Source organism: Chelonia mydas, chromosome 12 (assembly GCF_015237465.2).
Source record: "Chelonia mydas isolate rCheMyd1 chromosome 12, rCheMyd1.pri.v2, whole genome shotgun sequence".
Taxonomy (NCBI): Eukaryota; Metazoa; Chordata; order Testudines; family Cheloniidae; genus Chelonia; species Chelonia mydas.
Genome location: NC_051252.2, coordinates 2,216,297 through 2,231,292, shown reverse-complemented (window position 1 = coordinate 2,231,292; position 14,996 = coordinate 2,216,297). Strand labels below are relative to the sequence as shown.

At 53.6% G+C, this 14,996-nt stretch overlaps 1 pseudogene; it reads left to right on the top strand.

Moving 5' to 3' along the window:
- Positions 1-5,178: 5,178 nt before the first annotated feature.
- LOC119563719 lies at positions 5,179-12,532 on the top strand (annotated as a pseudogene).
- The last annotated feature ends 2,464 nt before the right edge of the window (positions 12,533-14,996 follow it).

Sequence of the window (14,996 nt, the reverse complement as noted above, 5' to 3'; positions counted from 1 at the left end):
TTCCTGTTTGCAGGGAGCAACCCAGCCCTCTGCGGCTTGCCCTCCCCTCTTGGGGGAACAGCTCCAGCCCCAAGGATGGTTAGCCAAACCGCTTGTGATCAGGGCTTCCCCCCAGCCAGACACCTGGTGCCGTCACTGCCACCTGTGCAGAGCGCAGGCCGAGCGGGGGTCCCATCGCTCCCACCTCTGGGAGGCGGCAAAGCAGTCACACGCGCACACACACACACACACACGCTTTGCCGGCTGTGGATGAGGACTCGGGGACAGGGAGTTAGCAGGAGTCAAAGAGGGAGCGGACCTTTATATGGCCAACAAGGAAAGCCCAAGTTACCAATAGTTAGTGTCCCGCCAATCCACTACAAGCTCTCTGGGGCCCCCTCCCCTCCCTCCTCTATTTCAGGGACTCCCTGCAACTCCCCAATCTCCCCCCTGCCAAGGGCTCTGTTGTACTTCCTCCTATTCTCCCCCATACCAGAGCCCCTGTTCTCCCCCACCCCCATGCCAAGGGCTCTGCGTGCACCCCTATAACCACTCCCCCATGCCCTCCATCCCCCTCTTGGCAGGGCCTCTGGTGACCTCCCTGTCTCTAAACAGGACCCTCCAGTCTCCGCCCCCACCTCAGATTCTGTGTACGTCTGTCTCTGCTGCCCCCACTCTCCCCCCATGCCAGGGGCTCGATTCTGCCAATACACCAAGACGCCCCGTCATGCCAGGAGGCTTAGGGTTGCCAACTTCCTAACTGCACAAAACCAAACACTCTAGCCCTGCCCCTTCCCCGGTACAGACATTTCAATCCCATTCTCCTTTTCAAAGCCAGTGCTCCCGGTCTCCCCCAGCAGTGTTCACAGCCGTGCTGCGTTCCCAGTTCCTCGGATCCCATCCAGGTCCACCTCTTTAGGCCTCCCTGCTGGACAGTGGCCAGTCTCCTGACTCACCCTGGCCCCACGGCAAGTCTCCCACAAGAGAGCTCCCCCCGATTTTACTCCCCCACCCTGCCCAGGACCACCTGTCCCTTGCCGCCCAGCCTTGGCTTTCCTTGACCAACCTGGATCCTCCTTTTGCCAGGGCCACTGCCTGGGACCTCCACTCAGCAGGGCCCCAGCCTGGGTCGTTTCCTCCAGCGTTTTGTGTCAACTTGTCTGAACCCAGCTCTCTCCGCCAAGCCTCCCAAGCAGCTCTCTGCAGCTGTCTCTTGCCTCTTCTGCTCTCAGGCAGGTTTCAACTGCCACACTCCTCCTCCAGGGCCCCTGTCCTCTCTGGAGCCCAGATGGAGGGTGGGGAGGAAGAGAGATCAGATAACCAATCACAGATGCACTGGCCTCCTCCATGAATCTTACACTCACCTCCGCTGGGCACTGCATGGCTGTCCTCCCCCTCCCATTGCTCCCTTCAACACCCCCTCGAAGGCCTTGTGCCGCCCCTGCGTTCTGCTGCCCACGTGAGGCAGGGGAGGGCAGGGGGCTGGGGGAAGAGGTCAGATTGGCTTCGACATAGGGGGGTGAAATCCAGACCATCAAGGGGCTGTATCACCCCTGCTCTGCAACCTCATTGCCTCAAAATGCTTTGCTGTGGTAGCTCTCCAACCTGGGCCGCTCACAGCCAGCCAGCCACCCAACAGGTCAACTCCCGATGTATCTGTGTAACTGCAGCCTGCCAGTCCACACCCTGGCTCTCACCAGCCTGGTTAGCCTGCAGCAGAGTGTGCTAGTACCAGTGGGGCCCTAAGCAGGAATATCCCCCCTCCCCACAACACATACTAAAAATGTGAATGGGGGCCCCTTGAGCTGCTTGGTGACCAAGCAATTGCTTAGTTGGCCTAGAGCTAGGTCTGCCTGCAAGGTGACCCCAACACACCCCCAGTCTTGAACTCTCCTCAGAAATGTATGTCCTGTACTGCCCAGCCCTCTCGTGGGCAGTTCTAATGCATTAGTCCTTTAAGGCATTGGCTTTCAAACTTTTTAGGCTGTGTACCTCTTTCCAATAATGTAGACTACTGCTACCCCCATCTGAGCTGAGGGGTTGGAGCAAATGCGGTTGTATCATAGAGCGTGCTGTAGACATGGATCATATGATGTGATCTGGATGAAAGCTGGAGGCATGTAGGTAGGAATAGCGGTCAGTAGGTTTCCGGTATAGGGTGGTGTTTATGTGACCATCGCTTATTAGCACCGTAGTGTCCAGGAAGTGGATCTTGTGTGGACTGTCCAAGCTGAGGTTGATGATGGGATGGAAATGGTTGAAATCATGGTGGAATTCCTCAAGGGCTTCTTTTCATGGGTCCAGAATGAAAGATGTCATCAATATAGCGCAAGTAGAGTAGGGAACATTAGGGGATGAGAGCTGAGGAAGCGTTGTGTTCTAAGTCAGCCATAAAATGTTGGCATACTGTGGGACCAAGTGGGTACCCATGGCAGTGCCACTGATTTGAAGGTATACATTGTCCCCAAATGTGAAATAGTTATGGGTGAGCGACAAAGTCACAAAGTTCAGCCACCAGGTTTGCTGTGACATTATCGGGGATACTGTTCCTGACGGCTTGTAGTCCACTTTGTGTAGAATGTAGAATGCCAAGCTCTACGATACAACCGCATTTGCTCCAACCCTCAGACAGAGACAAACACCTACAAGATCTCTATCAAGCATTCTTACAACTACAATACCCACCTGCTGAAGTGAAGAAACAGATTGACAGAGCCAGAAGAGTACCCAGAAGTCACCTACTACAAGACAGGCCCAACAAAGAAAATAACAGAACGCCACTAGCCATCACCTTCAGCCCCCAACTAAAACCTCTCCAACGCATCTCAAGGATCTACAACCTATCCTGAAGGACGACCCATCACTCTCACAGATCTTGGGAGACAGGCCAGTCCTTGCTTACAGACAGCCGCCAACCTGAAGCAAATACTCACCAGCAACCACATACCACACCACAGAACCACTAACCCAGGAACCTATCCTTGCAACAAAGCCCATTGCAACTGTGCCCACATATCTATTCAGGGGACACCATCATAGGGCCTAATACATCAGCCACACTATCAGAGCCTTGTTCACCTGCACATCTACCATGTGATATATGCCATCATCTGCCAGCAATGCCCCTCTGCTATGTACATTGGCCAAACTGGACAGTCTCTACGTAAAAGAATAAATGGACACAAATCAGATGTCAAGATTATAACATTCATAAACCAGTCGGAGAACACTTCGATCTCTCTGGTCACTCGATTACAGACCTAAAAGTCGCAATATTACAACAAAAAGACTTCAAAACAGACTCCAACGAGAGACTGCTGAATTGGAATTAATTTGCAAACTGGACACAATTGACTTAGGCTTGAATAAAGACTGGGAGTGGATGGGTTTATTACACAAGTAAAGCTATTTCCCCATGTTTATTGGCCACCTTGATTATCACTACAAAAGGTTTTCTTCCCCTCTCCCCCCACACTCCTGCTGGTATTAGCTCATCTTAAGTGATCACTCTCCTTACAGTGTGTATGATAACACCCATTGTTTCATGTTCTCTGTGTATATAAATCTCCCCACTGTATTTTCCACTGAATGCATCGGATGAAGTGAGCTGTAGCTCACGAAAGCTTATGCTCAAATAAATTTGTTAGTCTCTAAGGCGCCACACGTCCTCCTTTCTTTTTGCGAATACAGACTAACACGGCTGCTACTCTGAAACCTAACATTTAGATGAATCTTGGATGAAGTCATTGTCTATATGTTCTTTGAAGTTTATGATAGACTGCCTAATGGATAAATTGCCCTACGTTAATTTGTGTAACTAATTATTGTGGTGTTTTGAAAGCAAAAGGTTACATCAAAAGCCTATTGTTTACCCAGAACTGTACGGTCAAGTGGATGCTAGAAAACTGTATAAAAGACCGTTGGGTCCTGATTCTGTCATCTCAGATCTGCTCGATGCTCCAATGCAGGGGAAGCTTAAGCCACAAGATTGGGATCCCAGTGCTGACTGGTCCGCCTGAATATGATATTGGACATTGGACTATAACTATTGTGACTGGGGTCCTAGTAGGGAGCCAGCTGTGGTCACGCAAGTAGGTGAACTGCAAAGAATGGGGCAGACAGTCCCCAAAAAGCTGGTGGATATTCCACATTTAGATTTACCAAGACAGCATAAAACAGCTTCTTTATTACCTTACTGGTTACTCAGAAGTACAAACAACACAGTTCCCTTAAAGTGATCCACCCTCAGGCCTCCATCCAGGTACCTAAGTCAAATATGATTTCTGAAAATCTTATTTCACCATATAAAAGAACAGGTTCTACCAATCCTAAGGGATCGGACACATTGCCTCCCAGGTTATTGAATATTCCAGATCTTACCCAAATACATGCTACAGCCATTCTTATTAACTAAACTAAAATGTATTTAAAAACAAAAGAGAGAAAGTATGGTTAAAAGATCAATATACATACAGACATGAGTTCAATTCATTTAGGCACAGATTCATAGCAGAGATGGTGAGCTTTGTAGTTGCAAAGAGTTCCTTTAGAATTTAGTTCATAGGCGTGACACATGGCTAGAAAGGGTTAAACATCCTGCAAAATAAATAACCCGCAAAGACATGTGAGGAGTGTGCTGCACAGCCTGGGTGTTGTCCACAGTCTTCATGGGGCAATCAAATGTAGGGTTCTTGCACCGCAGGTACGTTAGAACAGATCATTACTGTGTCAACTATAGTCCACAACCCCTGAAAGCCACTTCTAGGTGCCACTGGGCTCAACCAAGTCAGGGGGTGGAGGATGAGTTTCACCATGTTGAATATTAACTTGCTCAAATTCTTATCACTTCAGTGAGAGATTGCAACCCTGCCCCGTTGAAAACACCCTCCAAAATTGCATGAATCCATCCCATCCCATAGCTTCCTATCAGCCTGCCCCCCTTGTCATCTCTTTCTGCACTTCACAGCTCCGCCCTTCTGGGAGCTTCTCCAATCCATGGTGACTCCCATTCCCCTGCAGGGAGCCTCCGCTGGGCTGCTGTTGATTCACTCTGCACAGGCCAGGCCTGGACTGTAGCCAAGAGTCCCTGGCGTAGAATCGAGCATTTGGTAACCCCAGATGCAGGGGAAGTGGGTGCAGCTAACCCAGCTCTCACTGAGCCGAGGCAGTGCCGGCTGGGGCAGAGGCAGGCAAGGGACCATGGCTGGCTTTAATGTCCGCAGCGTTCTGGTGACTGGGGCCAGTCGGGAATCGGCCTGGGGCTTGCCAAGCAGTTTCTGGGGAAATCAAACCCACCCAAGTGGGTCTTTGCGACCTGCCGGGATCCGGAGGGAGCACAAGCACAGGTAGAATGGGGCGAGGCGAGATGGAATTAGCTGTACCCGGGGTGGGGGGATCTAAGTGAGGGGCTTCTAGCCTCTCAGCACTTGGACCCAAAAGCAACAGGCCCAAGCAGGAGGGGATTCCAGACACTGCTCCAGGCTGACACTCCCTGGCACATAAGGCAGCTACGTTGGCTGGGGACGAGCTCTGCACGGGACACATGCAAAGCTAGCAGAGTGCATTGAGGGAGAGAGCAGGGAGCACAGGTGGGTGACGCCTGCACTGCTTTGTGCCTGTGTCCTAAAGGGGACAAGGAAACGTGTCCCTGACTTGACTGCACTGGGCTAGATGATGGTGTTTTAAAGACCCAGGCTGCAGACCCCTGTTGCAGACCCCGAAAGCCAGGGCTGGACCCTGCGCATGGGAGCTTTGCAGCGTCAAAGCAATGAGATATTTACTTGGTCCTGGGTAGCAGCAGGGACCTGGACTGTGCCCGGCTTGACCGTCGCTGGGGGCTCTGTCAATAATCATTGACTTTATTCTTTTTCAGGAATTAAAGACCTTGGCATCCAGGCATCCAACCTGATGATTGTTGCACTAGGTGGGTGCCCTGCCCTGGACCCAGAGAGACGAGGTTCCCTTGCTCTGGGTCCCATTCCCTGTCTCCCTGTCTCCGTGTTCCTGTTCCTTGCCTTGTTGGGAGGCACTGTTAGTGGTAGTCTTGCCTAGGTGTTAGTGAAGGGGAGGGTGCCTAGCGCTCACCCGTCTCAGCAGAGCGATTCCCAGGTCTCCCACGTCCCACTCAGGCTCTGCGGGCTTGGTCAGGAGGAGGCCCAGGAAGTTCCTGGTATCTGCAGATTGCCCCGTGTGCCAGATTGGCAGGGAAGGGATGATTTTGATTCAGAGTCAGGGCTGCCTGTGCCATGTATGAGCCTGGCTGGTTTGGGTCTGAACGGGCCTTCTCTCTATTGGGGACAGATTTGCTTTCATAGACTCATAGAATCATAGAAGATCAGGGTTGGAAAAAACTTCAGGAGGTCATCTAGTTGCACCCCCTGCTCAAAGCAGGACCGACCCCAACTAAATCATCCTAGCTAGGGCTTTGTCAAGCCGGGTCTTAAAATCTCTAAACGATGGAGAGTCCACCATCTCCCTAGGTAACCCATTCCAAGTGCTTCCTAATATCCAACCTAGACCTCCCCCACTGCAACTTGAGACCATTGCTCCTTGTTCTGTCATCTGCCCCCAATGAGACCAGCCGAGCTCCATCCTCTTTGGAACCCCCCTTCAGGTGGTTGAAGCTTTGGAGTCAGGGAATCAATTTCATGAACAGGGGCTGCCCTTTGGGCAGCTCTGCTAGCCTCAGGGATGCCTCTCACAGGATGGGATAGTGGGAACTAATCCAGCCTAGGGATCCTGCCAGGGCTAGACAAACTATGGCAATGGCCAGGGCCCAAATTCCTGGGGGCACCCCAGGCCCAGTCAATAGCCATACAGTGCACTCACCGTGGCTGGGCTGGCCATGCCTTGGATCTTCTGGGACCAGCTGCTCATCCCGCTGGTGCTTGGAGTGCTGCTCACATGACCAAGGATGTGGGGAGCGGGGCCAAATCTGAGCGAGTGGCATAGTGACTTCGCACACAGGGTCACAGCCGCCCTCGGGGGATCCGATTGGCTTGTCTGATGTGTTCGGGGACGTATCGAAACGGCTATCGAGCGCTTCTGTTGACCCAGCTTTTCCAGTAACCCAAAAATGCTGCTAACGGTTCTGGTAAAAAAATGCGGGCAGTCACTTTTTAAAAGGGAAAATCGGTGTGTTTCACCCACTGCCAAACAACCGCACCTCAGGCTGGCTCCTGGGATGGCGAGGGCGAGCCTGCCAGAGCTCCGACGGCAGCTTTCAAATCCTGCTCACCTGTGGGAAGATCCTGTGTTCCAACATGCCCTTCCCCCGCCCCATTAACACTCATACGGCCGCACTGCTTTCCAACTCGCCCGGCTGATCCCTGGCCCCCCGATTTCACGCTCTGCCTTCCACGCATATCCGCCCTTGCCCTGCCATGGCTCGACCCAGGTCCGGCTAGCTGTGGTACCATCTCCCTAGATCTTAGCATGGCTCTGTGGAGCAGCCTGGGCTTCGTGTCCGGCTAGAGGGGTTAGCTACAGGGCAGAGGAACCAGGCCCCCTGAACCCCCTACTCTGTCTCTGGAGCAAGTTACGGGACCCCAGCCAGCATCAAGGCGGCAGCAGCCAGAGTTGAGGAGCATCTGAAAGGCTCGGGGCTGAATCTGCTGATAAACAACGCTGGGATACTGAGGCTGAACACACTAGAGTCTGAGACACCGGAGGACATGTCCCTGGTGTATGCAAACCAACGTGACAGGGCCTCTCCTGGTGAGCCAGGTAAGGGCCCCAACAGAGGGCACGTCACCAGCTACACTGGGGTTTGACTTTGCTTAGGCCAGAACGCTTCCCTTCCCCCCAGGGCTCTGGTTTCTGGACCAATGAGCCAACCTGGCGGGTGTGTGTTCATCACAGTGTACGTGTCAGGTGCATTATGGGACTGTAACCATCCGAGAAACGGACCTAGAGCCCCCTAGCCCTGCTCCGGTGGGGTCTGAGCCAAGAGTCCAGCCCCCACAGTAGAGGCCATCTCCCTAGAGAAAAGGATGCTGATGCTTCTCCACTGTATCCTTCCACTATGACAAATACTCCCAGTAGAATGGCTGGCAAGCATAGTAAGACCAGGGTTCCTCCCAGTGCCGCATGCTGCTCTTGCTTGTTAGTTTCTGTCTAAGCTTTTCTGGACCCTTCATCCCCAGCTGCTGCCCTTTCAGCTCCACCACAGGGCTTACAGCCCCTTTCAAGGCACTTTGTGTCAGGAACTGGATGTGGCAAATTGAACCATTTAGAAACTGGGTCTAAAGTGGCTTTAAGGCTCTAGGCACCAGCTCGCAGGGCAGGGGAGGGGGGCACTTCAAATCTCTTTTCCTTTCTCCCCCAGTCCCACCCTCTCCTTCCCCGCATCCCACAGCAGCCTCTTGTCACCTGCCTTCACCGTGCAGCTGCTGTTGACCCTCCCATTTGAGCCCAGGACACCCCGCTGGACAGCATGGGAGCAGTGATGGGTGTAAACAATATTTGGGGAGGAGGTCACAAGTGGTCACCCTTTGGAGCTAGTGCATGGATGTGACCCAGCCAATCAGAATGGGACAATCAGCATCCCCAGCCAGAGTGGGAAAGACATTCCAAACAAGAGCAATTCATCAGAGGTTAAGGCTGCCCATAAAACCTTAGCTGTGCCCCGCTGGACACGTGCCTTACAGGATGCTCTTCAGTGATATGGTCACTTATTATTGCTCCAGCAGATAAATATAACTACAACTTTTCCTGCACCCTTAGTTCCCCATGGCATCGTTCCCATGTCTTTTATCTGTACACTCATGTGATTGTTGGACTAGCCTTCTCTATCTCTATACACTAGGTCTGGGTTTTTCAAAGGTGGTTAAGGGAGTTGGGCACACAAATCCCATTGACAGTGAATGAGAGTTGGGCACTTAAATCCCAACCTTACACTGTGCTAAGTTGTCCCTGAAGTGTGTATTTGCATCTCTTTGTTAACATCTAGATACGAGGTACTTTCTTTTCCACCAGCAGTCCAGCCTTCTGTAGGGACAGGTATTGGACAAGGCCGCTAATGTTGAGGCTGTCTTAGCTCTGATCATAGGTGGACTATTTTATACCGGATATGCCCACAAGTTTCGCTACTACTCTTATACTAAGTAGGATTTGAAGAAGTAAATTATTTTGGCCTACCTAGGTTCTTAATACCTCAGTGCTAAAACTCCGATTGACTTGGATGGAAGCAGAGTTAGGCCAAAGCTGCTGGTATTTGACCATCCTACCTGATTTCTGCGGTATGCTGAGTGAGTATAGCTCAGTGTACTATAGGGGGAAATACTTCCGTGTCAGCGAGTTGAGGCCTCTGTCTAGCATCCAGAGCAGGGGTTCTCAAACGTTTCCCCTGGTGACCCCTTTCACACAGCAAGTCTCCGAGTGCGACCCCCCCTTATACATTAAAAACACTTCTTAATATATTTAACACCATTATAAATGCTAGAAGCAAAGCGAGGTTTGGGGTGGAGGCTGACAGCTCGTGACCCCTCCATGTAATAACCTTGTAACCCCCTTAGGGGTCCTGACCCCCCGTTTGAGAACCCCGGGTCTAGAGGGCGTGTACAATCCCACAAGATACTCTGTGCAGGGCTCTAAGGTAGGGAAACAGTGTATGATTGGCTGTGTCTACACTAGAAACACGACAGTGGTGCCGAAAGGGTTCTTCTGTTGCTGTAATAAATCCACTGCTTCCCAGGCGGTAGCTGGGGCAATGGAAGAATTCTTCTGTTGACCTCATGCTGTCTCCACTGGGGCTTAGGTTGTCTCTCGGGGTGCAGCCCTTTTCACCCACTTTCTATTGTAAACCCTGGCCTGGGACCTGGCTCCCCGTTCGCTGCCAGCAAGGGCAGAATGGGATGACCCAGCTCAGAGAAACCAGCCTTTAAAAGAGGGCTGAGGAGACTATGAACGAGGTGGAGGGGCAGGGAGAGAGCATGGCCCAGGAGCAGCAGGCTGAGGGGGCCAGCCCACCAGAGGTGTCACGGGCGGTGCTGCGCTGCAGCTGGGCAACAGCTGGACCCACTTCAATTCAAATCAGAGTCTGCTGGTGAAGAGAGGAGCGTGGGTCCTTTCTCCTAAGCTGACCCTGTGGGTGCTCTTTTCTCCCCTCCCGCCAGGCGTTCCTGCCCTTGCTGAAGAAGGCTGCCCAGGGAAGCCCCCAGCCAGGGCTGAGCTGTAGCAAGGCGGCCATTGTCAACATGTCCAGTGAGGGCGGCTCCATCACGAATCCCTTTGCCTGGCAGTTGGGGCAAGTTATCTCTTATCGGTGCAGCAAGGTAGGGGGTGCGCTCAGCAGGGCACGAATTCACGCTGGTTCCCTGTGTTCTGCTACAGCAAAGGGGAAAGAAACGTCTTTCTTGCCCCCCTGGTTTGACCCCCAGGTTTTACCTGTCAGGCCAGCGTTCAGGCCAGTCTCACTCCGCTCCCTCTTATGGGAAGCACTGCCTCCGGGTCACATGATGCTTGGTCACCTGACCCCACAGCCCAAACCTTGGAACAGGACTCTGGGTCCTGCACGTGGGCCCGGTGCAGTGAGAGGTGGCGATTCAGCAACATGCTGATCATCCCCAAGGAGAGACTCACACACTGCAGCTTGCATCAGCTGCCCCCCTTGCTCACCTTTTCCTGGGGGTGGGTCCCTGATCTCCCCACACGCTGCTGTCTCTGCTCATGGTGTCTCGCCCACAGGCTGCTCTGAACATGCTCACCAAGTGCCAGTCCTTGGGGTATGGCGGAGACGGGATCCTGAGCATTGCTGTCCATCCTGGCTGGGTGCAGACTGACATGGGGAGCTCCGCCTCCCACCAGGTAGGTGCCTCGCTGGGAGAGGCCAGGTGTAGCCTCATGTCATGGGCAGATGTTCATTGTAGGGGGAATGGTTACGCTGGAGGCTGTTCCCTTATCACTCCCCCCATATTGATGACACCTCTCAGGGGCTCCCATCCCAGTGAGGCGGTTGTCAGGACCCATGTCAGGGTTCCTTCCCCACTCTGAACTCTAGGTACAGATGTGGAGACCCACATGAAAGACCCCTAAGCTTATTCTTACCACCTTGGGTTAAAAACTTCCCCAAGGTACAAACTTTGCCTTGTCCTTGAACCGTATGCTGCCACCACCAAGCGTGTTAAACAAGCGTGTAAAGAACAGGGAAAGAGCCCACTTGGAGACGTCTTCCCCCAAAATATCCCCCCTAGCCCTACACACCCCCTTTCCTGGGGAGGCTTGAGAATAATCCTAACCAATTGGTTTCAAAATCATCAAAGACCCAAACCCCTGGATCTTGGAACAATGGAAAAATCAGTCAGGTTCTTAAAAGAAGGATTTTATTTTAAAAAAAAAGAAAGGTAAAAATCATCTCTGTAAAATCAGGATGGAAAATACTTTTCAGGGTATTCAGATTCAAAACACAGAGGATCCCCCTCTGGGCAAACCTTAAAGTTACAGAAAACAGGAATAAACCTCCCTCTTAACACAGGGAAAATTCACATAAACCAAAAGATAAACTAATCCGCCTTGCCTGGCTCACCTCTACTGGTTGCAATATTGGAGACTTGGCTTAGGATGGGTTGGAGAAGATGGATTCTGTCTGGCCTCTCTCAGTCCCAAGAGAGAACAACCACGTAAACAAAGAGCACAAACAAAAGCCTTCCCCCCACCCCAAGATTTGAAAGTATCTTGTCCCCTTATTGGTCCTTTGGGTCAGGTGCCAGCCAGGTTAGCTATGCTTCTTAACGCTTTCCAGGTAACAGGAGGTTGCCTCTGGCCAGGCGGGATTTTCTAGCACTGTATAGAGAAAGGTGGTTACCCTTCCCTTTATAGTTATGACAACCCAGCTCCCTGGAGAGCCAGTCCGGGGCTGGAGCACCCACGGGGAAAAATTGGTGGGTGCAGAGCACCCACCGGCAGCTCACCTCCACCTCCACCTCCTTCCCTGAGCGCGCCGCATGTTCAGCTTCTCCCCACTCCCTCCCAGCGCTTGCAGGGGGAGGAGGAGGAGGAACACCGCACGCTTGGGGAAGAAGCGGGGCCAGGGCGGGGATTTGGGGAGGGATCCAATAGAGGCGGGGGGGATGGATTCAGGGCGGGGCCGGGGGTGGGGCGCTAGCACCCACTGGTGCCAACGAAAGTTGGTGTCTCTGATGCTGTGTCCTGGGCGTTGCTTCCCGGGGCTGCTGGTGCCATGGTCGTCTGGAGCTGGTCGTCTGTCTCCACGACCTGGCTCCCCGTTCACTGCCAGCGAGGGCAGAATGGGATTACTGAGATCCTGTCCCAGATCCTGGCCCCCTGCCCCTGGGCCCTTGGTGTCCTGGGCCAGCTCCAGGGCAGGCTTCTCCCCCTCACTCTTCTTTGCCCCCTGCAGGTCCCACTGACGGTGGACATGAGTGTCCGAGGGATCCTGAATGTGCTCCCGACACTCTCCGAGAAGGACAACGGGGCCTTTGTGGACTGGGAAGGGAAAGTTCTTCCCTGGTGAGACGCTCCCCGGCTAGCAACAGGAGCCCTGGGCCAGGTCATTCCAGTGCCACACCGTCAGCCGTGCATGTGTCCTTAATAAACCCACTGTTCTAACGCAACAGCCCTGCCTGGGCCCTGCCTGGCCTGGCCTGGCAGCCACAGACTGGTTTTGTAGCAATTAGTCAGCCTGAAAGCTGGGCAAGTGCTAACCCACCTATGCCCAGCAGAGCAGAAAGGCTGGACTCCCAGCGCTGGGGCTGTGCCAGTGCCAGGACCGTGGCAAGTGAGATCAGGGCAGCTCAGCACCCAGAGGGCAGCAGGAGCCAGGTAGTCAGGAGGCTGGTTTCAAAGAGTCCAGGAGACATAGCGGGCTGCAGGGAGCCAGCGAATGGCGGGGGCAGGGCCAGGGATGCCTCTAGAGCAGAGGTGGGCAAACTACGGCCCGGGCCCGTGCGACCCTCTTGCCCGGCTCCTGGCCCAGGAGGCTAGCCCCCTGCCCCTCCCCTGCTGATCCCCCTCCCCCGCAGCCTCGTCTCACTGCACCGTCGGCGCAATGCTCTGGGCGGCCGGGCAGCACAGCTGCAGAGCTGCAGCCTGACCCGGTGCTCTCGGCGGTGCGGCTGTAGCGCCGCCAGCCACCAGTGCTCCAGGCAGCGCGGTAAGGGGGCAGGGGGCGGGGGGGTTGGATAGAGGGCGGGGAAGTTCGGGGTGGTGGTCAGGGGGCAAGGGTGTTGTCAGGGTTCCTTCCCCACTCTGAACTCTAGGGTACAGATGTGGGGACCCGCATGAAAGACCCCCTAAGCTTATTTCTTAGGGTAAAAATTCCCCAAGGTACAAACTTTTTGCCCTTGGAGGGTACGCTGCCACCACCAAGTGATTTAACAAAGAATCAGGGAAAGGACCACTTGGAGTTCCTATTCCCCCAAAATATTCCCCTAAGCCTTACACCCCCTTTCCTGGGGAGGCTTGAGAATAATATCCTAACCAATTGTTTACAAAGTTATCACAGACCCAAACCCCTGGGTCTTAGGATCATAGAGAAATCAGTCAGGCTCTTAAAAGAAACAGAACTTTATTAGAAAGAAAAAGGTAAAAGAAGCACCTCTGTGAAATTAGAATGGAAGATAATCTCACAGGCAGTCAGATTCAAAACACAGAGAATTCCTTTAGGCAAAACCTTAAATTACAAAAAGACACAAAAACAGGAATACACATTCCCTCCAGCACAGCGAATTTCACAAGCCAAAAACAAAAGAAAATCTAATGCATTTTTTAGCTCTGCTTACTAACTTTGTAGGAGTTGGATTGCTTGCTTTCTTGATCTGTCCCTGGGCAGAGGTATCACACAGACAGACAAAACCTTTCCCCCCAGATTTGAAAGTATCTTGTCCCCATTTTGGTCAGGTGCCAGCCAGGTTACTTGAGCTTCTTAACCCTTTACAGGAAAGAGGATTTTATAGTACTGTATCAGAGCTTCTTAACCCCTTCCCTTTATATTTATGACAGGTGTGGATAGGGGGCGGGGCAGTCAGAGGGCGGGGAACAGGGGGTTTGAATGGGGGCAGGGGTCCCGGGGGGGCAGTCAGGAAGGAGAGGGGGGGTTGGATGGGCCGGTGGCGGGGGGCAGTCAGGGGCAGGAGTTCCGGGGGCAGTCAGGGGACAGGGAAAAGGGGTGGTTGGATGGGGCAGGGATCCTGGGGGGGGTAGTCAGGAATGAGAGGAGGGATTGGATGGGGTGGCAGGGGGCAGTCAAGGGTGGGGTTCCGGGGTAGTCAGGGGACAGGGAGCAGGGAGGGTGGATGGGGCAGGGGTCCCGGGGGGCCATCAGGGGACAGGGAACAGGGGAGATTGGATGGGATAGGAGTCTCGGGTGGGCTATCGGGGGCGAGAAGTGGGGGGCTCAGATCCTAGCTGTTTGGGGAGGCACAGCCTCCCCTAACTGGCCCTCCATACAATTTTGGAAACCCGATGTGGCCCTCAGGCCAGAAAGTTTGCCTGCCCCTGCTCTAGAGAGCAAGCTGAGATATCAGCTGCTGCAGGGGACCGGGGCAGCTCATAGCGTATGGAGACCAGAGCCCCGGCTCCATACTACGGCAGAGCCACGGGGCTGGAGTGAGTGCGGGAGCTACAGGCAAGGCTGCTCTGGCTCTCTGAAGACCTTCCCATGAAGGAGGGGTTGGCGACGCTGGGAAGAACCATTCTCTGTCCTGTAACTTCTCTGCCCAGCGCCTCGCCCCTGACACCAGGCAGTGTCCATGCCAGGCAGCTCCTCGACCCCCCCACCACGGTGTAGCCTCTCTGGCTTCTGGGCTGGGAACTAGACACTGGCACTGGCTCTCCAAAGAACACCTCAAACTCTCCCCCGCCCTCTCTCAGCCACACATACAAAGGACACGGGGCCGGGCTGGGCCAGGCCAGCTTCCTGCACCAGATGCAGCTTCATCCCCAGGATCAGTGAGATGGGGGTGAAGCTCCAATAGCCGTTAGCCAATCTCCCAAAGACAAGGTGCGGCATGTGTCAGGGGTCTGACTTGGAACAATCGAAAGCTGCCAGCACAGCCCTT